The sequence below is a fragment of the Taudactylus pleione genome, unplaced genomic scaffold (genome assembly GCF_031769625.1).
Source record: "Taudactylus pleione unplaced genomic scaffold, aTauple2 ptg000115l, whole genome shotgun sequence".
NCBI lineage: Eukaryota > Metazoa > Chordata > Amphibia > Anura > Myobatrachidae > Taudactylus > Taudactylus pleione.
In genome coordinates this window covers 3,153,999-3,177,185 of record NW_028284517.1, presented here as the reverse complement: position 1 = coordinate 3,177,185, position 23,187 = coordinate 3,153,999, and the positions used below count along the sequence as shown (strand labels likewise).

General features: G+C 47.9%; 1 pseudogene; it reads right to left on the bottom strand.

Annotated features, from left to right (window-relative positions):
- The window catches only part of LOC148524879 (EF-hand calcium-binding domain-containing protein 12-like), a 194,505-nt pseudogene that overhangs the window by 107,476 nt on the left and 63,842 nt on the right, over window positions 1-23,187 (bottom strand).

Here is a 23,187-nt window from a genome sequence, read left to right as displayed (position 1 = left end):
AATTGCAAAGCGAAAATTAATATTTGTCAATCTTTAGGTGCTGGGACAGAGCTTGTGAGAAGTCTTGTCCCGGGAGAGAGTTAAAAGTTAATTATTAAAGTTATATAGTAGGAATAATAATGTAATGTGTAGGTGATGGGCATAATATATCATACAGGGCTAGTTGGAGCAACGTGGCCAATTTTTAAAGGAAGTTGCAACTGAATAATGTTGGGCAGGGCCGGCCCGAGCCTTATTTTTTTGTTAAGCGAAGATAGATTTCGGCGCCTCTTGGTCAACTTTGCATGTACCGAAGTCACAAGCCCGAAAAAGGAAAGGGGCGTGGTACTGTTTGTATTGCTTACCCATGTGACATACATTTAATGTTGTGAACTCCGGACACAGTGTGCGCCATCTGCAAAGGGCGCGTGGCCTCGTAACAGGGTATGGCCTTGCCTCACACCACCGTTTCGAGGGGGCCTGCTCAGCACTCCTGGAGATTATGGGCTCCCCCCAGAGATTCTCCCCACACTGTGTAGATGCCTGTGTGCATGCACTTCTATCAGGGTTGCCTACACTCCCAATTTGGGCGGGAGCCTCCCGATAAACGGGTGTAGCTCCCGCCCCCCAGAAAGGCAGGCAAGCCTCCCGCCTGCCGCCAATCCCCGGACCCCCCCGCTAGTACCTGTTAAACCCCTGCAGGGGGGGGGCGCTGACGTGATTCACGCAGAGTCGCGTCATTTTGACCCTGCCCCCTGCCTCACAATGCCTGTTTTTTCGGCATTGTGTAGCGGGGGCGGGGCCAAAATGACACGATCGCGTGTCCCTGCTCCCTGTCGTGCCAGCAAACTGACCTCAGCCCTTCTGGACATGCCCCCTTTTGCCGGCCACGCCCCCTGTTCTGCCAATCTGGCTGCTCCCTCCCGGAAGGAGCAGCCAGATAGTCGGCAAGTATGCTTCTATGTATTTCTATGATAGAAATACATGGAAATATGTCCAAATTTAAATAACTAACAAAAAAAGAAAGATATCAACAAACATAATCTACGTTGAAAACACATATACTGTATATATATATATATATATATATATAATTAGATATATATATATATATTTCCATAAACTCCCAATAGCTTTTTTTTCCACTAAATATGTTAATGCCTGGTCTTTAAAAAGATATAGCAATGTGCGGGTGTATATGTATATATATATATATATATATATATATATATATATTAGGGGTGTGCACCGGCCACTTTTCGTGTTTTGTGTTTTGGTTTTGGATCTGGATCTTTCTTCGTGTTTTGGATCTGGATTGGTTTTGCCAAAACCACCCTTCCGTGTTTTGGGTTCTGGGTTTTGTGTTTTGGATCTGTATTTTTTTTTAAAAAAGGATAAAAACAGCTAAAATCACAGAATTTGTAGGTTTTTCTGCTCCTATGCTATTATTAACCTCAATAACCTTAATTTCCACTCATTTCCAGTCTATTCTGAACACCTCACACCTCACAATAGTGTTTTTATGTCCAAAAGGTTGCACCAAGGTAGCTGGATGACTATGCTAAGCGACACGAGTGGGCGGCACAAACACGTGACCCATCTAGGAGTGACACTGCAGTGGCAGACAGGATGGCAGTTAGAAAAACTAGGCCCCAAACTGTACATAATGCAAAGAAAAAAAAGAGGTGCAAGATGGAATTGTCCTTGGGCCCTCCCACCCACCCTTATGTTGTATAAACAGGACATGCACACTTTAACAAATCAATCATTTCAGCGCCAGGGTCTGCCACACAACTGTGGCTGAAATGATTGGTTCGTTTGGGCCCCCACAAAACAAGCTGGCAATTAATGTGTCCCTGCACAAACTGGCTCTACGGAGGCAAGATGTCATCCTCATCCTCCTCATCCACCGATTCCTCACCCTCTTTAGTGTGTACATCCTCATCCTCACAAAGTATTAACTCGTCCCCACTTGAATCCACCACCACAGGTCCCTCTGTACGTTCTGGAGGCTGGTCTCCCTGGAAGAGCTGATAATTCATTTTGATGAACATCATCTTCTCCACATTCTGTGGAAGCAACCTCCTACGCCTTTCGCTGACAAGGTTCCCGGCTGCACTAAACACTCTTTCGGAGTACACACTGGAGGGGGGGCAACTCAGGTAAAATAGAGCCAGTTTGTACAGGGGCCTCCAAATTGCCTCTTTTTCCTGCCAGTACAGGTATGGACTGTCTGACATGCCTACTTGGATGCTGTCACCGATGTAATCCTCCACCATTCTGTCAATGGTGACAGTATCATATGCAGTGACAGTAGACATGTCAGAAATTGTTGCCAGGTCCTTCAGTCCGGACCAGATGTCCAAACTTGGTCCTGCCTGCCCTGCATCACCGCCAGCGGGTTGCTTAGGATACCTAAGTTTTTTCCTGGCAGCCCCAGTTGCGGGAGAAAATGAAGAAGGAGCCGTTGACGTGTCACGTTCCGCTTCAGCTGACAGTGTGTTCACCAGCAGGTCTTTGCACCTCTGCAGGCTTGTGTTGGCCGGAAAGAGAGACACCACATAGGCTTTAAACCTAGGATCGAGCACGGTGGCCAAAATGTAGTGGTCTGATTTCAACAGATTGACCACCCTGGAATCCTGGCAAAGCGAATGAAGGGCTTCATCCACAAGTCCCACATGCCGAGCGGAATCGCTCCATCTTAGCTCCTCCTTCACTTTCTCCAGCTGCTTCTGCAAAAGCCTGATGAGGGGAATGACCTGACTCAAGCTGGCAGTGTCTGAACTGACTTCACGTGTGGCAAGTTCGAAGGGCTGGAGAACCTTGCACAACACGGAAATCATTCTCCACTGCGCTTGAGTCAGGTGCATACCCCCTCCTTTGCCTATGTCATAGGTGGATGTATAGGCTTGTATGGCCTTTTGCTGCTCCTCCATCCTCTGAAGCATATAGAGGGTTGAGTTCCACCGCGTCACAACCTCTTGCTTCAGGTGATGGCGGGGCAGGTTCAAGAGTGTTTGCTGGTGCTCCAGTCTTCGGCACGCAGTCGCTGAATGGCGAAAGTGGGCAGAAATTTTTCGGGCTACCCAAAGCGTCTCCTGCATGCCCCTGTCGCTTTTCAGAAAATTCTGCACCACCAAGTTTATTGTGTGAGCAAAACATGGGACGTGCTGGAATTTGCCCAGATGTAATGCCCGCACAATATTGGTGGCGTTGTCAGATATCACAAATCCCCAGGAGAGTCTAAGTGGGGTAAGCCACTGGGCGATGATTTCCCTCAGTTTCTCTAAGAGGTTGTCGGCGGTGTGCCTCTTACTGAAACTGGTGATACACAGCGTAGCCTGCCTTGTAACGAGCTGTCGTTTCTGAGATGCTGCTACTGGTGACGCTGCTGCTGTTGCTGCGTAAGGTGATACATCTACCCAGTGGGCTGTCACAGTCATATAGTCCTTAGTCTGCCCTGTTCCACTTGTCCACATGTCCGTGGTTAAGTGGACATTGTGTACAACGGCATTTTTCAGGACACTGAGGACACTTTTTCTGACGTTTCTGTACAGTCTCGGTATCGCCTGCCTAGTGAAGTGGAATCTAGATGGGATTTGGAACCGGGAACACACTACCTCCATCAATTGTCTAAATCCCACTGCACTAATGGCGGATACCGGACGCACGTCTAACACCAACATAGCAGTCAAGGCCTCAGTTATACGTTTTGCTTCAGGATGACTGCTGTCGTACTTCATCCTCCTCGCTAAGGACTGTTGGACGGTCAATTGTTTAGTAAAAGTAGTGGTGTTCCTACTTCCTCTCTGGGATGATGAATGACTCCCAGCAGCAGCAACAGCAGCAGCGGCAACAGTAGGTGTAGCAATGCAGGATCCTCCGGAGGAATCCCGGATAGGAGAGTCAGTCATGCCAGTGACATGGCCTGCAGGACTACTTCCGATCCTGACTAAGGAGGAAATTGACGAGGAGGGAGTTGATGGTGTGGTTTGCAGGTGCTTGGATACAACAGGACAACGGGATTTAGGTGTCCCTGGACTGCTTACGGTCTTAGCCAAAGTTTCTGAACTTGACAGTAACTTTTTATGAACGCGCTGCAGGTGCCGTATAAGGGAGGATGTTCCTAGGTGGTTGACGTCCCTACCCCTACTTATTTCACCTTTACATATGGTACATATGGCAAGACAGTTGTTGTCCGGATTTGGATAGAAATATTGCCAGACCAAAGAGGTGGAATGTTTGGTATTCTGCCCAGGCATGACCGTGATGGGCTTTTTCATCCCACGGACAACAACTGTCTCCCCCGGAGCCTGATTTAAACAAACCACATCACCATCAGAATCCTCCTCGCCAACTTCCTCCTCAGCGCCAGCTACACCAGTATCCTCATCCTGTTGTACTTCAACAGTGACATCTTCAATTTGCATATCAGCAAGTGGACTGTGGGTGCTCCTTTCAGCACTTGCAGGGGGCATGCAAATGGTGGAAAGAGCCACCTCTTCCCGTCCAGTGCTGGGAAGGTCAGGCATCGCAACCACCACCACACTTGGACTCTCCTTGGGGATTTGTGATATCTTCTTAGAAAGCACAGTTCTTCGCTGTGCTTTTGCCAGCTTAACTCTTTTGATTTTTTTAGTGGGAGGAGGGCTTCCATCGTCATGTGAAGCTGAACCACTAGTCATGAACATACTAGGGATCGACCTTAGCCGTTCCTTGCCACTCCGTGTCGTAAATGGCATATTGGCAAGTTTACGTTTCTCTTCAGCTGATTTAAATGTCTTTTTCAAGGTCATTTTCCTGAACTTTGCCATTTGGGATTGTATGTGCCCTCTACTATGACATTGGGCATCGGCCTTGGCAGACGACGTTGATGGCATGTTATCGTCTATGTCATGACTAGTGGCAGCAGCTTCAGCACTAGGAGGAAGTGGTTCTTGATCTTTCTCTATTTTATTTTTATCGGAGAAAGTTTGGTCCTCCATTTATGTTATATCGATTTGATATATACGTGCGGCTAAACACAGAAAATAATTTTTTTTTTGGTTTGGACTGGAGTGTACTTTCGGGGGTTACAGCACCCTTAACGGTCAAGCCAGCCGGCCCTTTACTTATGACACAGGCGCACGCTTTGCACTACTTTGTTGATGCACGTGCGGCTACTGCGCACACAATTCACAAACACAGAAAATATATAATTTTTTTTTTGGTTTGGACTGGAGTGTACTTTCGGGGGTTACAGCACCCTTTAACGGTCAAGCCAGCCGGCCCTTTACTTATGACACAGGCGCACGCTTGGCACTACTTTGTTGATGCACGTGCGGCTACTGCGCACACAATTCACAAACACAGAAAATATTTTTTTTTTTGGTTTGGACTGGAGTGTACTTTCGGGGGTTACAGCACCCTTTAACAGTCAAGCCACCTGGCCCTTTACTTATGACACAGGCGCATGCTTGGCACTACTTTGTTGATGCACGTGCGGCTACTGCGCACACAATTCACAAAGACAGAAAATAAATTTTTTTTTGGTTTGGACTGGAGTGTACTTTCGGGGGTTACAGCACCCTTAATGGTCAAGCCAGCCGGCCCTTTACTTATGACACAGGCGCACGCTTGGCACTACTTTGTTGATGCACGTGCGGCTACTGCGCACACAATTCACAAACACAGAAAATTATTTTTTTTTTGGTTTGGACTGGAGTGTACTTTCGGGGGTTACAGCACCCTTAACGGTCAAGCCAGCCGGCCCTTTACTTATGACACAGGCGCACGCTTGGCACTACTTTGTTGATGCACGTGCGGCTACTGCGCACACAATTCACAAACACAGAAAATAATTTTTTTTTTGTTTGGACTGGAGTGTACTTTCGGGGGTTACAGCACCCTTTAACGGTCAAGCCAGCCGGCCCTTTACTTATGACACAGGCGCACGCTTGGCACTACTTTGTTGATGCACGTGCGGCTACTGCGCACACAATTCACAAACACAGAAAATAATTTTTTTTTTTGGTTTGGACTGGAGTGTACTTTCGGGGGTTACAGCACCCTTTAACGGTCAAGCCAGCCGGCCCTTTACTTATGACACAGGCGCACGCTTGGCACTACTTTGTTGATGCACGTGCGGCTACTGCGCACACAATTCACAAACACAGAAAATAATTTTTTTTTTGGTTTGGACTGGAGTGTACTTTCGGGGGTTACAGCACCCTTAACGGTCAAGCCAGCCGGCCCTTTACTTATGACACTGGCGCACGCTTGGCACTACTTTGTTGATGCACGTGCGGCTACTGCGCACACAATTCACAAACACAGAAAATATATAATTTTTTTTTGGTTTGGACTGGAGTGTACTTTCGGGGGTTACAGCACCCTTTAACGGTCAAGCCAGCCGGCCCTTTACTTATGACACAGGCGCACACTTGGCACTACTTTGTTGATGCACGTGCGGCTACTGCGCACACAATTCACAAACACAGAAAATAATTTTTTTTTTGGTTTGGACTGGAGTGTACTTCCGGGGGTTACAGCACCCTTTAACGGTCAAGCCAGCTGGCCCTTAACTTATGACACAGGCGCACGCTTGGTACTACTTTGTTGATGCATGTGCGGCTACTGCGCACACAATTCACAAACACAGAAAATAATTTTTTTTTGGTTTGGACTGGAGTGTACTTTCGGGGGTTACAGCACCCTTAACGGTCAAGCCAGCCGGCCCTTTACTTATGACACAGGCGCACGCTTGGCACTACTTTGTTGATGCACGTGCGGCTACTGCGCACACAATTCACAAAGACAGAAAATAATTTTTTTTTTGGTTTGGACTGGAGTGTACTTTCGGGGGTTACAGCACCCTTAACGGTCAAGCCAGCCGGCCCTTTACTTATGACACAGGCGCACGCTTGGCACTACTTTGTTGATACACGTGCGGCTACTGCGCACACAATTCACAAACACAGAAAATATATAATTTTTTTTTGGGTTTGGACTGGAGTGTACTTTCGGGGGTTACAGCACCCTTTAACGGTCAAGCCAGCCGGCCCTTTACTTATGACACAGGCGCACGCTTGGCACTACTTTGTTGATGCACGTGCGGCTACTGCGCACACAATTCACAAACACAAAAAATTATTTTTTTTTTGGTTTGGACTGGAGTGTACTTTCGGGGGTTACAGCACCCATAACGGTCAAGCCAGCCGGCCCTTTACTTATGACACAGGCGCACGCTTGGCACTACTTTGTTGATGCACGTGCGGCTACTGCGCACACAATTCACAAACACAGAAAATTATTTATTTTTTGGTTTGGACTGGAGTGTACTTTGGGGGTTACAGCACCCTTAACGGTCAAGCCAGCCGGCCCTTTACTTATGACACAGGCGCACGCTTGGCACTACTTTGTTGATGCACGTGCGGCTACTGCGCACACAATTCACAAACACAGAAAATAATTTTTTTTTTGGTTTGGACTGGAGTGTACTTTCGGGGGTTACAGCACCCTTTAACGGTCAAGCCAGCTGGCCCTTTACTTATGACACAGGCGCACGCTTGGCACTACTTTGTTGATGCACGTGCGGCTACTGCGCACACAATTCACAAAGACAGAAAATAATTTTTTTCTTGGTTTGGACTGGAGTGTACTTTCGGGGGTTACAGCACCCTTAACGGTCAAGCCAGCCGGCCCTTTACTTATGACACAGGCGCACGCTTGGCACTACTTTGTTGATGCACGTGCGGCTACTGCGCACACAATTCACAAACACAGAAAATTATTTTTTTTTTGGTTTGGACTGGAGTGTACTTTCGGGGGTTACAGCACCCTTAACGGTCAAGCCAGCCGGCCCTTTACTTATGACACAGGCGCACGCTTGGCACTACTTTGTTGATGCACGTGCGGTTACTGCGCACACAATTCACAAACACAGAAATAATTTTTTTTTTGGTTTGGACTGGAGTGTACTTTCGGGGGTTACAGCACCCTTTAACGGTCAAGCCAGCCGGCCCTTTACTTATGACACAGGCGCACGCTTGGCACTCCTTTGTTGATGCACGTGCGGCTACTGCGCACACAATTCACAAACACAGAAAAAAAAATTTTTTTTGGTTTGGACTGGAGTGTACTTTCGGGGGTTACAGCACCCTTTAACGGTCAAGCCAGCCGGCCCTTTACTTATGACACAGGCGCACGCTTGGCACTACTTTGTTGATGCACGTGCGGCTACTGCGCACACAATTCACAAACACAGAAAATAATTTTTTTTTTGGTTTGGACTGGAGTGTACTTTCGGGGGTTACAGCACCCTTAACGGTCAAGCCAGCCGGCCCTTTACTTATGACACTGGCGCACGCTTGGCACTACTTTGTTGATACACGTGCGGCTACTGCGCACACAATTCACAAACACAGAAAATATATAATTTTTTTTTTGGTTTGGACTGGAGTGTACTTTCGGGGGTTACAGCACCCTTTAACGGTCAAGCCAGCCGGCCCTTTACTTATGACACAGGCACACACTTGGCACTACTTTGTTGATGCACGTGCGGCTACTGCGCACACAATTCACAAACACAGAAAATAATTTTTTTTTTGGTTTGGACTGGAGTGTACTTTCGGGGGTTACAGCACCCTTTAACGGTCAAGCCAGCCGGCCCTTTACTTATGACACAGGCGCACGCTTGGCACTACTTTGTTGATGCACGTGCGACTGCTGCGCACACAATTCACAAACACAGAAAATAATTTTTTTTTTGGTTTGGACTGGAGTGTACTTTCGGGGGTTACAGCACCCTTAACGGTCAAGCCAGCCGGCCCTTTACTTATGACACAGGCGCACGCTTGGCACTACTTTGTTGATGCGCGTGCGGCTACTGCGCACACAATTCTCAAACACAGAAAATATTTTTTTTTTTGGTTTGGACTGGAGTGTACTTTCGGGGGTTACAGCACCCTTAACGGTCAAGCCAGCCGGCCCTTTACTTATGACACAGGCGCACGCTTGGTACTACTTTGTTGATGCATGTGCGGCTACTGCGCACACAATTCACAAACACAGAAAATAATTTTTTTTTGGTTTGGACTGGAGTGTACTTTCGGGGGTTACAGCACCCTTAACGGTCAAGCCAGCCGGCCCTTTACTTATGACACAGGCGCACGCTTGGCACTACTTTGTTGATGCACGTGCGGCTACTGCGCACACAATTCACAAAGACAGAAAATAATTTTTTTTTTTGGTTTGGACTGGAGTGTACTTTCGGGGGTTACAGCACCCTTAACGGTCAAGCCAGCCGGCCCTTTACTTATGACACAGGCGCACGCTTGGCACTACTTTGTTGATGCACGTGCGGCTACTGCGCACACAATTCACAAACACAGAAAATAATTTTTTTTTTGGTTTGGACTGGAGTGTACTTTCGGGGGTTACAGCACCCTTAACGGTCAAGCCAGCCGGCCCTTTACTTATGACACAGGCGCACGCTTGGCACTACTTTGTTGATGCACGTGCGGCTACTGCGCACACAATTCACAAACACAGAAAATATTTAATTTTTTTAGCACTTGGGGGGAGCACCCCTGATGGACAGAGCACCCCCTGGACAACACTACAGCACCCCTTTAGGACTGGGACACTGCACAGGACTTTGGAGTGGACACAGCCCCTATGGAGAACTGACTGCACAACACAGTCCAGCCAGCCCCTATGGACTTTGAAGTAGTGGACACAGCCCCTATTAACAACAGCAGCACAGCACAACACAGCCAGCCCCTATGGACTTTGAAGTAGTGGACAACAGCAGCACTACACTACACTACACTACACAGCCCTAACTCCCACCCTCCCTCTTCACTGTCCACAGCCGAGTGAGAAAATGGCGCCGACGCGGGTACCTTATATAGGATCCAAAACCCGCGAGACTCGGAAGGCGGGAAGATGACGTTTTGCCTCGATTTCAGATCCGAGTCAGGCGGGAAAAGTCGAGCTTGACTCGGATCGGACTTGGATCGGGGGGGCTCGGGGGGGTTCGGATTTCAGAAATCCGAACCCGCTCACCCCTAATATATATACACACATATATACATATATACATACACACACACATTAGTATGTCTTTTTAAAGACCAGACATTAATATAAAATGGTATTGGGAGTTTCATATATATATATATATTAGGGGTGAGCGGGTTCGGATTTCTGAAATCCGAACCCCCCCGAGCCCCCCCGATCCGAGTCCGATCCGAGTCAGGCTCGACTTTTCCCGCCTGACTCGGATCTGACATCGAGGCAAAACGTCATCATCCCGCCTTCCGAGTCTCGCGGGTTTTGGATCCTATATAAGGTACCCGCGTCGGCGCCATTTTCTCACTCGGCTGTGGACAGTGAAGAGGGAGGGTGGGAGTTAGTGCTGTGTAGTGTAGTGTAGTGTAGTGCTGCTGTTGTCCACTACTTCAAAGTCCATAGGGGCTGGCTGTGTTGTGCTGTGCTGCTGTTGTTAATAGGGGCTGTGTCCACTACTTCAAAGTCCATAGGGGCTGGCTGGACTGTGTTGTGCAGTCAGTTCTCCATAGGGGCTGTGTCCACTCCAAAGTCCTGTGCAGTGTCCCAGTCCTAAAGGGGTGCTGTAGTGTTGTCCAGGGGGTGCTCTGTCCATCAGGGGTGCTCCCCCCAAGTGCTAAAAAAATAATATATTTTCTGTGTTTGTGAATTGTGTGCGCAGTAGCCGCACGTGCATCAACAAAGTAGTGCCAAGCGTGTGCCTGTGTCATAAGTAAAGGGCCGGCTGGCTTGACCGTTAAAGGGTGCTGTAACCCCCGAAAGTACACTCCAGTCCAAACCAAAAAAAAATTATTTTCTGTGTTTGTGAATTGTGTGCGCAGTAGCCGCACGTGCATCAACAAAGTAGTGCCAAGCGTGCGCCTGTGTCATAAGTAAAGGGCCGGCTGGCTTGACCGTTAAGGGTGCTGTAACCCCCGAAAGTACACTCCAGTCCAAACCAAAAAAAAAATTATTTTCTGTGTTTGTGAATTGTGTGCGCAGTAGCCGCACGTGCATCAACAAAGTAGTGCCAAGCGTGCGCCTGTGTCATAAGTAAAGGGCCGGCTGGCTTGACCGTTAAGGGTGCTGTAACCCCCGAAAGTACACTCCAGTCCAAACCAAAAAAAAAATTATTTTCAGTGTTTGTGAATTGTGTGCGCAGTAGCCGCACGTGCATCAACAAAGTAGTGCCAAACGTGCGCCTGTGTCATAAGTAAAGGGCCGGCTGGCTTGACTGTTAAGGGTGCTGTAACCCCCGAAAGTACACTCCAGTCCAAACCAAAAAAAAAATTATTTTCTGTGTTTGTGAATTGTGTGCGCAGTAGCCGCACGTGCATCAACAAAGGAGTGCCAAGCGTGCACCTGTGTCATAAGTAAAGGGCCGGCTGGCTTGACCGTTAAGGGTGCTGTAACCCCCGAAAGTACACTCCAGTCCAAACCAAAAAAAAAATTATTTTCTGTGTTTGTGAATTGTGTGCGCAGTAGCCGCACGTGCATCAACAAAGTAGTGCCAAGCGTGCGCCTGTGTCATAAGTAAAGGGCCGGCTGGCTTGACCGTTAAGGGTGCTGTAACCCCCGAAAGTACACTCCAGTCCAAACCTAAAAAAAAATTATTTTCTGTGTTTGTGAATTGTGTGCGCAGTAGCCGCACGTGCATCAACAAAGTAGTGCCAAGCGTGCGCCTGTGTCATAAGTAAAGGGCCGGCTGGCTTGACCGTTAAAGGGTGCTGTAACCCCCGAAAGTACACTCCAGTCCAAACCAAAAAAAAATTATTTTCTGTGTTTGTGAATTGTGTGCGCAGTAGCCGCACGTGCATCAACAAAGTAGTGCCAAGCGTGCGCCTGTGTCATAAGTAAAGGGCCGGCTGGCTTGACCGTTAAGGGTGCTGTAACCCCCGAAAGTACACTCCAGTCCAAACCTAAAAAAAAAATATTTTCTGTGTTTGTGAATTGTGTGCGCAGTAGCCGCACGTGCATCAACAAAGTAGTGCCAAGAGTGCGCCTGTGTCATAAGTAAAGGGCCGGCTGGCTTGACCGTTAAAGGGTGCTGTAACCCCCGAAAGTACACTCCAGTCCAAACCCAAAAAAAATTATTTTCTGTGTTTGTGAATTGTGTGCGCAGTAGCCGCACGTGCATCAACAAAGTAGTGCCAAGCGTGCGCCTGTGTCATAAGTAAAGGGCCGGCTGGCTTGACCGTTAAAGGGTGCTGTAACCCCTGAAAGTATACTCCAGTCCAAACCAAAAAAAAATTATTTTCTGTGTTTGTGAATTGTGTGCGCAGTAGCCGCACGTGCATCAACAAAGTAGTGCCAAGCGTGCGCCTGTGTCATAAGTAAAGGGCCGGCTGGCTTGACCGTTAAAGGGTGCTGTAACCCCTGAAAGTACACTCCAGTCCAAACCCAAAAAAAATTATTTTCTGTGTTTGTGAATTGTGTGCGCAGTAGCCGCACGTGCATCAACAAAGTAGTGCCAAGCGTGCGCCTGTGTCATAAGTAAAGGGCCAGCTGGCTTGACCGTTAAGGGTGCTGTAACCCCCGAAAGTACACTCCAGTCCAAACCTAAAAAAAAATTATTTTCTGTGTTTGTGAATTGTGTGCGCAGTAGCCGCACGTGCATCAACAAAGTAGTGCCAAGCGTGCGCCTGTGTCATAAGTAAAGGGCCGGCTGGCTTGACCGTTAAAGGGTGCTGTAACCCCCGAAAGTACACTCCAGTCCAAACCAAAAAAAAATTATTTTCTGTGTTTGTGAATTGTGTGCGCAGTAGCCGCACGTGCATCAACAAAGTAGTGCCAGGCGTGCGCCTGTGTCATAAGTAAAGGGCCGGCTGGCTTGACCGTTAAGGGTGCTGTAACCCCCGAAAGTACACTCCAGTCCAAACCTAAAAAAAAATTATTTTCTGTGTTTGTGAATTGTGTGCGCAGTAGCCGCACGTGCATCAACAAAGTAGTGCCAAGAGTGCGCCTGTGTCATAAGTAAAGGGCCGGCTGGCTTGACCGTTAAAGGGTGCTGTAACCCCCGAAAGTACACTCCAGTCCAAACCAAAAAAAAATTATTTTCTGTGTTTGTGAATTGTGTGCGCAGTATCCGCACGTGCATCAACAAAGTAGTGCCAAGCGTGCGCCTGTGTCATAAGTAAAGGGCCGGCTGGCTTGACCGTTAAGGGTGCTGTAACCCCCGAAAGTACACTCCAGTCCAAACCAAAAAAAAAATTATTTTCTGTGTTTGTGAATTGTGTGCGCAGTAGCCGCACGTGCATCAACAAAGTAGTGCCAAGCGTGCACCTGTGTCATAAGTAAAGGGCCGGCTGGCTTGACCGTTAAGGGTGCTGTAACCCCCGAAAGTACACTCCAGTCCAAACCAAAAAAAAAATTATTTTCTGTGTTTGTGAATTGTGTGCGCAGTAGCCGCACGTGCATCAACAAAGTAGTGCCAAGCGTGCTCCTGTGTCATAAGTAAAGGGCCGGCTGGCTTGACCGTTAAGGGTGCTGTAACCCCCGAAAGTACACTCCAGTCCAAACCTAAAAAAAAATTATTTTCTGTGTTTGTGAATTGTGTGCGCAGTAGCCGCACGTGCATCAACAAAGTAGTGCCAAGCGTGCGCCTGTGTCATAAGTAAAGGGCCGGCTGGCTTGACCGTTAAAGGGTGCTGTAACCCCCGAAAGTACACTCCAGTCCAAACCAAAAAAAAATATTTTCTGTGTTTGTGAATTGTGTGCGCAGTAGCCGCACGTGCATCAACAAAGTAGTGCCAAGCGTGCGCCTGTGTCATAAGTAAAGGGCCGGCTGGCTTGACCGTTAAGGGTGCTGTAACCCCCGAAAGTACACTCCAGTCCAAACCTAAAAAAAAATTATTTTCTGTGTTTGTGAATTGTGTGCGCAGTAGCCGCACGTGCATCAACAAAGTAGTGCCAAGAGTGCGCCTGTGTCATAAGTAAAGGGCCGGCTGGCTTGACCGTTAAAGGGTGCTGTAACCCCCGAAAGTACACTCCAGTCCAAACCAAAAAAAAATTATTTTCTGTGTTTGTGAATTGTGTGCGCAGTAGCCGCACGTGCATCAACAAAGTAGTGCCAAGCGTGCGCCTGTGTCATAAGTAAAGGGCCGGCTGGCTTGACTGTTAAAGGGTGCTGTAACCCCTGAAAGTACACTCCAGTTCAAACCAAAAAAAAATTATTTTCTGTGTTTGTGAATTGTGTGCGCAGTAGCCGCACGTGCATCAACAAAGTAGTGCCAAGCGTGCGCCTGTGTCATAAGTAAAGGGCCGGCTGGCTTGACCGTTAAAGGGTGCTGTAACCCCTGAAAGTACACTCCAGTCCAAACCAAAAAAAAATTATTTTCTGTGTTTGTGAATTGTGTGCGCAGTAGCCGCACGTGCATCAACAAAGTAGTGCCAAGCGTGCGCCTGTGTCATAAGTAAAGGGCCGGCTGGCTTGACCGTTAAGGGTGCTGTAACCCCCGAAAGTACACTCGAGTCCAAACCTAAAAAAAAATTATTTTCTGTGTTTGTGAATTGTGTGCGCAGTAGCCGCACGTGCATCAACAAAGTAGTGCCAAGCGTGCGCCTGTGTCATAAGTAAAGGGCCGGCTGGCTTGACCGTTAAAGGGTGCTGTAACCCCCGAAAGTACACTCCAGTCCAAACCAAAAAAAAATTATTTTCTGTGTTTGTGAATTGTGTGCGCAGTAGCCGCACGTGCATCAACAAAGTAGTGCCAAGCGTGCGCCTGTGTCATAAGTAAAGGGCCGGCTGGCTTGACCGTTAAGGGTGCTGTAACCCCCGAAAGTACACTCCAGTCCAAACCAAAAAAAAAATTATTTTCTGTGTTTGTGAATTGTGTGCGCAGTAGCCGCACGTGCATCAACAAAGTAGTGCCAAGCGTGCGCCTGTGTCATAAGTAAAGGGCTGGCTGGCTTGACCGTTAAGGGTGCTGTAACCCCCGAAAGTACACTCCAGTCCAAACCTAAAAAAAAATTATTTTCTGTGTTTGTGAATTGTGTGCGCAGTAGCCGCACGTGCATCAACAAAGTAGTGCCAAGCGTGCGCCTGTGTCATAAGTAAAGGGCCGGCTGGCTTGACCGTTAAAGGGTGCTGTAACCCCTGAAAGTACACTCCAGTCCAAACCAAAAAAAAATTATTTTCTGTGTTTGTGAATTGTGTGCGCAGTAGCCGCACGTGCATCAACAAAGTAGTGCTAAGCGTGTGCCTGTGTCATAAGTAAAGGGCCGGCTGGCTTGACCGTTAAGGGTGCTGTAACCCCCGAAAGTACACTCCAGTCCAAACCAAAAAAAAAATTATTTTCTGTGTTTGTGAATTGTGTGCGCAGTAGCCGCACGTGCATCAACAAAGTAGTGCCAAGCGTGCGCCTGTGTCATAAGTAAAGGGCCGGCTGGCTTGACCGTTAAGGGTGCTGTAACCCCCGAAAGTACACTCCAGTCCAAACCAAAAAAAAATTATTTTCTGTGTTTGTGAATTGTGTGCGCAGTAGCCGCACGTGCATCAACAAAGTAGTGCCAAGCGTGCGCCTGTGTCATAAGTAAAGGGCCGGCTGGCTTGACCGTTAAGGGTGCTGTAACCCCCGAAAGTACACTCCAGTCCAAACCTAAAAAAAAATTATTTTCTGTGTTTGTGAATTGTGTGCGCAGTAGCCGCACGTGCATCAACAAAGTAGTGCCAAGCGTGCGCCTGTGTCTTAAGTAAAGGGCCGGCTGGCTTGACCGTTAAAGGGTGCTGTAACCCCCGAAAGTACACTCCAGTCCAAACCAAAAAAAAATTATTTTCTGTGTTTGTGAATTGTGTGCGCAGTAGCCGCACGTGCATCAACAAAGTAGTGCCAAGCGTGCGCCTGTGTCATAAGTAAAGGGCCGGCTGGCTTGACCGTTAAGGGTGCTGTAACCCCCGAAAGTACACTCCAGTCCAAACCCAAAAAAAAATTATTTTCTGTGTTTGTGAATTGTGTGCGCAGTAGCCGCACGTGCATCAACAAAGTAGTGCCAAGCGTGCGCCTGTGTCATAAGTAAAGGGCCGGCTGGCTTGACCGTTAAGGGTGCTGTAACCCCCGAAAGTACACTCCAGTCCAAACCAAAAAAAAAATTATTTTCTGTGTTTGTGAATTGTGTGCGCAGTAGCCGCACATGCATCAACAAAGTAGTGCCAAGCGTGCGCCTGTGTCATAAGTAAAGGGCCGGCTGGCTTGACCGTTAAGGGTGCTGTAACCCCCGAAAGTACACTCCAGTCCAAACCTAAAAAAAAATTATTTTCTGTGTTTGTGAATTGTGTGCGCAGTAGCCGCACGTGCATCAACAAAGTAGTGCCAAGCGTGCGCCTGTGTCATAAGTAAAGGGCCGGCTGGCTTGACCGTTAAAGGGTGCTGTAACCCCCGAAAGTACACTCCAGTCCAAACCAAAAAAAAATTATTTTCTGTGTTTGTGAATTGTGTGCGCAGTAGCCGCACGTGCATCAACAAAGTAGTGCCAAGCGTGCGCCTGTGTCATAAGTAAAGGGCCGGCTGGCTTGACCGTTAAAGGGTGCTGTAACCCCCAAAGTACACTCCAGTCCAAACCAAAAAAAAATTATTTTCTGTGTTTGTGAATTGTGTGCGCAGTAGCCGCACGTGCATCAACAAAGTAGTGCCAAGAGTGCGCCTGTGTCATAAGTAAAGGGCCGGCTGGCTTGACCGTTAAAGGGTGCTGTAACCCACAAAGTACACTCCAGTCCAAACCAAAAAAAAAATTATTTTCTGTGTTTAGCCGCACGTATATATCAAATCGATATAACATAAATGGAGGACCAAACTTTCTCCGATAAAAATAAAATAGAGAAAGATCAAGAACCACTTCCTCCTAGTGCTGAAGCTGCTGCCACTAGTCATGACATAGACGATAACATGCCATCAACGTCGTCTGCCAAGGCCGATGCCCAATGTCATAGTAGAGGGCACATACAATCCCAAATGGCAAAGTTCAGGAAAATGACCTTGAAAAAGACATTTAAATCAGCTGAAGAGAAACGTAAACTTGCCAATATGCCATTTACGACACGGAGTGGCAAGGAACGGCTAAGGTCGATCCCTAGTATGTTCATGACTAGTGGTTCAGCTTCACATGACGATGGAAGCACTCCTCCCACTAAAAAAATCAAAAGAGATAAGCTGGCAAAAGCACAGCGAAGAACTGTGCTTTCTAAGAAGATATCACAAATCCCCAAGGAGAGTCCAAGTGTGGTGGTGGTTGCGATGCCTGACCTTCCCAGCACTGGACGGGAAGAGGTGGCTCTTTCCACCATTTGCACGCCCCCTGCAAGTGCTGAAAGGAGCACCCACAGTCCACTTGCTGATATGCAAATTGAAGATGTCACTGTTGAAGTACAACAGGATGAGGATACTGGTGTAGCTGGCACTGAGGAGGAAGTTGGCAAGGAGGATTCTGATGGTGATGTGGTTTGTTTAAATCAGGCTCCGGGGGAGACAGTTGTTGTCCGTGGGATGAAAAAGCCCATCACGGTCATGCCTGGGCAGAAGACCAAACATTCCACCTCTTTGGTCTGGCAATATTTCTATCCAAATCCGGACAACAACTGTCTTGCCATATGTACCATATGTAAAGGTGAAATAAGTAGGGGTAGGGACGTCAACCACCTAGGAACATCCTCCCTTATACGGCACCTGCAGCGCGTTCATAAAAAGTTACTGTCAAGTTCAGAAACTTTGGCTCAGACCGTAAGCAGTCCAGGGACACCTAAATCCCGTTGTCCTGTTGTATCCAAGCGCCTGCAAACCACACCGTCAACTCCCTCCTCGTCAATTTCCTCCTTAGTCAGGATCGGAAGTAGTCCTGCAGGCCATATCACTGGCATGACTGACTCTCCTATCCGGGATTCCTCCGGAGGATCCTGCATTGCTACGCCTATTGCTGCCGCTGCTGCTGTTGCTGCTGCTGGGAGTCGTTCATCATCCCAGAGAGGAAGTAGGAACACCACTACTTTTACTAAACAATTGACCCTCCAACAGTCCTTAGCGAGGAGGATGAAGTACGACAGCAGTCATCCTGAAGCAAAACGTATAACTGAGGCCTTGACTGCTATGTTGGTGTTAGACGTGCGTCCGGTATCCGCCATTAGTGCAGTGGGATTTAGACAATTGATGGAGGTAGTGTGTCCCCGGTTCCAAATCCCGTCTAGATTCCACTTCACTAGGCAGGCGATACCGAGACTGTACAGAAACGTCAGAAAAAGTGTCCTCAGTGTCCTGAAAAATGCCGTTGTACACAATGTCCACTTAACCACGGACATGTGGACAAGTGGAACAGGGCAGACTAAGGACTATATGACTGTGACAGCCCACTGGGTAGATGTATCACCTTACGCAGCAACAGCAGCAGCGTCACCAGTAGCAGCATCTCAGAAACGCCAGCTCATTACAAGGCAGGCTACGCTGTGTATCACCGGTTTCAGTAAGAGGCACACCGCCGACAACCTCTTAGAGAAACTGAGGGAAATCATCGCCCAGTGGCTTACCCCACTTAGACTCTCCTGGGGATTTGTGATATCTGACAACGCCACCAATATTGTGCGGGCATTACATCTGGGCAAATTCCAGCACGTCCCATGTTTTGCTCACACAATAAACTTGGTGGTGCAGAATTTTCTGAAAAGCGACAGGGGCGTGCAGGAGACGCTTTGGGTGACCCGAAAAATTTCTGGCCACTTTCACCATTCAGCGACTGCGTGCCGAAGACTGGAGCGCCAGCAAACACTCTTGAACCTGCCCCGCCATCACCTGAAGCAAGAGGTTGTGACGCGGTGGAACTCAACCCTCTATATGCTTCAGAGGATGGAGGAGCAGCAAAAGGCCATACAAGCCTATACATCCACCTATGACATAGGCAAAGGAGGGGGTATGCACCTGACTCAAGCGCAGTGGAGAATGATTTCCGTGTTGTGCAAGGTTCTTCAGCCCTTCGAACTTGCCACACGTGAAGTCAGTTCAGACACTGCCAGCTTGAGTCAGGTCATTCCCCTCATCAGGCTTTTGCAGAAGCAGCTGGAGAAAGTGAAGGAGGAGCTAAGACGGAGCGATTCCGCTCGGCATGTGGGACTTGTGGATGAAGCCCTTCATTCGCTTTGCCAGGATTCCAGGGTGGTCAATCTGTTGAAATCAGACCACTACATTTTGGCCACCGTGCTCGATCCTAGGTTTAAAGCCTATGTGGTGTCTCTCTTTCCGGCCAACACAAGCCTGCAGAGGTGCAAAGACCTGCTGGTGAACACACTGTCAGCTGAAGCGGAACGTGACACGTCAACGGCTCCTTCTTCATTTTCTCCCGCAACTGGGGCTGCCAGGAAAAAACTTAGGTATCCTAAGCAACCCGCTGGCGGTGATGCAGGGCAGGCAGGACCAAGTTTGGACATCTGGTCCGGACTGAAGGACCTGGCAACAATTTCTGACATGTCTACTGTCACTGCATATGATACTGTCACCATTGACAGAATGGTGGAGGATTACATCGGTGACAGCATCCAAGTAGGCATGTCAGACAGTCCATACCTGTACTGGCAGGAAAAAGAGGCAATTTGGAGGCCCCTGTACAAACTGGCTCTATTTTACCTGAGTTGCCCCCCCTCCAGTGTGTACTCCGAAAGAGTGTTTAGTGCAGCCGGGAACCTTGTCAGCGAAAGGCGTAGGAGGTTGCTTCCACAGAATGTGGAGAAGATGATGTTCATCAAAATGAATTATCAGCTCTTCCAGGGAGACCAGCCTCCAGAAGGTACAGAGGGACCTGTGGTGGTGGATTCAAGTGGGGACGAGTTAATACTTTGTGAGGATGAGGATGTACACACTGAAGAGGGTGAGGAATCGGTGGATGAGGAGGATGAGGATGACATCTTGCCTCCGTAGAGCCAGTTTGTGCAGGGACACATTAATTGCCAGCTTGTTTTGTGGGGGCCCAAACGAACCAATCATTTCAGCCACAGTTGTGTGGCAGACCCTGGCGCTGAAATGATTGATTTGTTAAAGTGTGCATGTCCTGTTTATACAACATAAGGGTGGGTGGGAGGGCCCAAGGACAATTCCATCTTGCACCTCTTTTTTTCTTTGCATTATGTACAGTTTGGGGCCTAGTTTTTCTAACTGCCATCCTGTCTGCCACTGCAGTGTCACTCCTAGATGGGTCACGTGTTTGTGCCGCCCACTCGTGTCGCTTAGCATAGTCATCCAGCTACCTCGGTGCAACCTTTTGGACATAAAAACACTATTGTGAGGTGTGAGGTGTTCAGAATAGACTGGAAATGAGTGGAAATTAAGGTTATTGAGGTTAATAATAGCATAGGAGCAGAAAAACCTACAAATTCTGTGATTTTAGCTGTTTTTATGCTTTTTTTCAAAAAAATACAGATCCAAAACACAAAACCCAGAACCCAAAACACGGAAGGGTGGTTTTGGCAAAACCAATCCAGATCCAAAACACGAAGAAAGATCCAGATCCAAAACCAAAACACAAAACACGAAAAGTGGCCGGTGCACACCCCTAATATATATATATATATATATATATACTACACATTTGGGAGTTTCATATATATATATATTAATCTTATAATTAAATAATTAAACCAAACACTTTATATAGTGCACCCCTCCTTCTCCTTCCCCTCTCCCCCAACGTCCTCCAGGATCTGAGGCAGTGACAGGCAGCCTGACAGGTGAGTGATCATTGCTCACCTTGACTTCTACTGTAAATGACATGTGGGCATCCTAGGAGGAGCGTCAGCTTCTCATCACTGTTACAGTAGCAAGAGAGCGGATGGGCGGCGCCGGTGTGACGTCACCACGCCACGTTGCGCAGCCAGAAGAGTTGGAGCTGCTGATTGAGCTGCTGAGTTAAAAGGAAGCCATTAGTCCTCCCGGTCAGTAAATCTATTCCTGACCGGGCGGACATTAAGTAATGCATCTGCGGTCTGGCTAATGGGTGGTCCGGTGCACATCAGGACCATCCCTTAGCTTTCCTACAGACAGTAAATAGATGAACCCAGGGTTCATCATCTCTATCACCATTTCAGTGTCTGTGGCCGTGCCGGGAACAGAACTGCGGCTTCATGGCGCCCTCTGCCCGCTGGCACCCTACGCGCTTGCATAGTTGGTGGAATGGGTGGACCGGCCCTGCAAGCGTACAGAGATTAATAGTGTAATGTATGCCATGTTTGTCAATAATGTCTGCATCTATCACCGCCAGAATGCATGCCTTAGGGGTAAGAATATCCTGAGGTATACCCGTAGAGACAATAACACGGGATACCCCTTGCCAAAAGGAATTTACCAAGGGACATGACCATATTAGATGCCAAAAGTTCCCCTCAGCTGAATTACATTTAAGACACTTTGAATCCGTCCTACCCCCTATTCTCAGTAATCGAGCGGGTGTCATATATACTCTATGTATTATGAAATAGTATATCTGCTGATATCTGATAGACGTGATGGCAATACGAGGGCTGGCGAGAGCCACTCTCCACTCATCTTCCTCTATTACCCCAATATCATTTTCCCATTGCTGTTTCAATGATAATAAATCAGACTTATGATGCTTGTTCAATAAACTAGAGTATATCGTAGATATTAAGTGACTAGAACTAACAGACTGCTATTAGGTTTTAATGGGAAACTCCTGTAACGACAGAGGAACTTTAGAGAACTGAGCATTAACCGCATGTCTAAGCTGAAGATATCTATAGAAGAAGTGGTTGGGGACGTCAAACTCTAGCCGCAGTTGATGGAAGGTCTTTAGAGTGTCTGCCTGAATTATCTGACCAATAGACACTACACCCCACTGACCCCAGGCTTCTCCGACCTGAAGAGCTTAGAGCTCCCTAAAGCAATTAGCATGAGCAAAAGGAGTATCTGGATCAATGCCCTCCACTTGTAATAGAAGGTGAGACAAGTCTCCAAATCGTGAGGGCCTGCCTAATTACGGGCATCCTAAATATAGGTATATTATCACTCAATATTAGTCGTAATGGTGACAAGCCTGTCTTAGAATAAGCCATGACCTGGGCATGCAAGGAATTATCAGTTTGTTCATTAATCCATTCCCAGATATGCGTTAATTGTGCAGCAAAATAATAAAATTAAAAAAGTGGTAATGCCAAGCCTCCAACATCACGAGGTGTAGTTATTTGCAGGTGGTGACATGTGAAGGCCATGTGTAGGGTATGGGGCTCGCTGGAAGGGCGAGGGTTACATTGGAGTGTTGTGTGTAGGGCACAGGGCACACTGGAAAGCTGTGGGTGTGGTGTGGGGCACTCTGAAGACCATGGGGCACACTGGCGTTCTGTTCATGGAGCAGATAGAAACAAACTTCAGCTTCCCATCAGAAGCACATTTCCCTTCTAGCCCTAATGGAGCAGCAGCAGCAGCACTGAGGAGAGGTCAGGGGGCGCGGCGTATATCAGCATAGCTAACCTGTGTCACCTAACTCTACAGTGCGGATTCTGTACTACTACAGAGCAAACAACGCATCTGCTCCAGGCCAAGGGTGCAGCCTTTTAGGGCGCACAAGAGATGCAGCCACGTCATTGCTGCACCTTGCCAATTTAATTTAAAAAAAGATTGGACCGCTGACCTGGCTCCAGTTTTCCCATGGGACCCTCCCCCCTCATACTAATTTCCTGCGACACCCCTCTCCCTGCTGAGCCAACCTGTCTGCCACCTTGGAAGTCAGCAAATTTGGTACACAGGCTTATTGCAGAGTATGATGTGAATGTGCATTAATAGAGTACATGGGGCTACACTAAGTGGTAATAACTTCAGAAAGAAAACTAAGTTCATGGACTTGCCCTGATTTATCTTTGCTTATTATTACAAGGAGCTCACTATTGCCCCAGAATGACTCTCTTTGGTGTGAGAGAACTAGTGATCCGGGCAGCAGGTACAGTACATGTGCGCAGAGAAATATGGGGCCCAGTACAGAGGAATTAGGCTGTGTTTCTGGCCACAGCGGGCTCCCAGGCAGTCTGGCCCCCTTAGTGTTGTACCCCCCATAACTCTCTGATAGAGCCCCTGCATGTGCATGATGGAGACCCTGTGTCAGATATCTGACCTGCCATGGTTATGCAAATCAGTGATGTCACAGTGGCCAGTGATGTCATAACACAGGACAGCCAGTGAGGCTCACCCTCAGCAGAGACTT